The sequence below is a fragment of the Dermacentor variabilis genome, chromosome 1 (genome assembly GCF_050947875.1).
Source record: "Dermacentor variabilis isolate Ectoservices chromosome 1, ASM5094787v1, whole genome shotgun sequence".
Classification (NCBI taxonomy): domain Eukaryota; kingdom Metazoa; phylum Arthropoda; class Arachnida; order Ixodida; family Ixodidae; genus Dermacentor; species Dermacentor variabilis.
This window is the reverse complement of record NC_134568.1, coordinates 149,000,041-149,001,894: the sequence shown is the minus strand read 5'-3', so window position 1 is coordinate 149,001,894 and position 1,854 is coordinate 149,000,041. Positions and strand designations below refer to the sequence as shown.

General features: G+C 47.0%; 1 long non-coding RNA gene across 1 annotated transcript; it reads left to right on the top strand.

The window, feature by feature from the left end:
* Positions 1–666: 666 nt before the first annotated feature.
* Positions 667–1,411, top strand: LOC142572226 (uncharacterized). Its single transcript, XR_012826022.1, has 4 exons — positions 667–760; positions 880–980; positions 1,100–1,196; positions 1,316–1,411. It is a non-coding gene; the product is annotated as an uncharacterized LOC142572226 (long non-coding RNA).
* The last annotated feature ends 443 nt before the right edge of the window (positions 1,412–1,854 follow it).

Below are 1,854 nucleotides of genomic sequence, written 5' to 3'. Positions count from 1 at the left end.
GCAGGGCGCTGCGGCACCTTTCAGCATGCAACGAAGTCCTTTGGGAGAAGACTGTATATATTTATGTATATGTGTACAGCGACAACAGTACTCAAGTTCCCAAATGTAAGCACCTTCCTGAGATCATCATATTCGCTACAATCAAGCTGCTGTTCATTGTGGCGCGTCATAACCACACGTCTTCATAACTGTCAACAATGCTACCTTCATCTGCATGCAGGACGCTGCAGGACATACCAGCGTGGAACGAAGTGGGTTGGGGCATGACTGTACATATTTATGTATCTGTGTACGGCGCCATAAGTCCTCAAGCTCCCAGATGTGAGCACTTGCGTGATGTCATCACATTCGCTACACTCAAGGCTGTTTAAAGCTGTAGCGCGTCATTACCACACGTCCGCGTAATGGACGTCAACAATGCTAATTTCATCTGGTTACAGGGCGCTGTGGCACCTTTCGGCATGCAACGAAGTCTCTTGGGAGAAGACTGTATATATTTATGTATATGTGTAAAGCGACAACAGTACCCAAGCTCCCAAATGTAAGCACTTTCCTGAGATCATCATATTCGCAACAATCAAGGCTCCTGTTCATTGTAGTGCTTCATAACCGCACGCCTTCATAGCTGTCGTCAACAAAGCTACCTTCATCTCCTTGCAGGATGCTGCAGGACGTATCAGCGTGGAACGAAGTGCTTTGGGGCATGACTGTACATATTTACGTATATGTGTACGGCGCTATAATCCTCAAGCTCCCAGATGTGAGCACTTGCGTCATGTCATCACATTCGCTACACTCAAGGCTTTTTTACGCTGTAGCGCGTCATGACCACACGTCCTCGTAATGGACGTCCACAATGCTACCTTCATCTGGTTACAGGGCGCTGTGGCACCTTTCCGCATGCAACGAATTCCCTTGGGAGAAGACTGTATATATTTATGTATATGTGTACAGCGACAACAGTACTCAAGCTCCCAAATGTAAGTATTGTCCTGAGTTCATCATATTCGCTCCAATCAAGGCTGCACTTGATTGTAGCGCGTCATAACCACACGTCTTCATAACTGTCGTCAACAAAGCTACCTTCATCTGCATGCAGGACGCTGCAGGACATACCAGCATGGAACGAAATGCTTTGGGGCATGACTGTACATATGTATATGTGTATTGCGCCATAAGTCCTCAAGCTCCTCGATGTGAGCATTTGCGTGATGTCATCGCATTCGCTATACTCGAGGCTTTTTTAAGCTGTAGCGTGTTATGACCACAGGTCCTCGTAATGGTCGTCAACAATGCTACCTTCATCTGGTTACAGGGCGCTGTGGCACCTGTCGGCATGCAACGAAGTCCCTTGGGAGAAGACTGTATATATTTATGTATATGTGTACAGCGAGAACAGTACTCAAGCTCCCAAAAGTAAGCACCTTCCTGAGATCATCATATTCGCTACAATCAAGCTTCTGTTCATTGTAGCGCGTCATAACCACACGTCTTCATAACTGTCGTCAACAATGCTACCTTCATCTGCTTGCAGGACGCTACAGGACATATCAACGTGCAACGAAGTGCTTTGGGGCATGACTGTAGATATTTACGTATATGTGTACGGCGCCATAAGTCCTCAAGCTCCCAGATGTGAGCTCTTGCGTGATGTCATCACATTCGCTACACTGAAGGCTTTTTTACGCTGTAGCGCCTCATGACCACACGTCCTCGTAATGGACGTCAACAATGCTACCTTCATCTGCTTACAGGGCGCTGTGGCACCTTTCGGCATGCAACGAAGACCCTTGGGAGAAGACTGTATATATATGTATACGTGTACAGCGACAACAGTACCCAAGCTCCCAAATG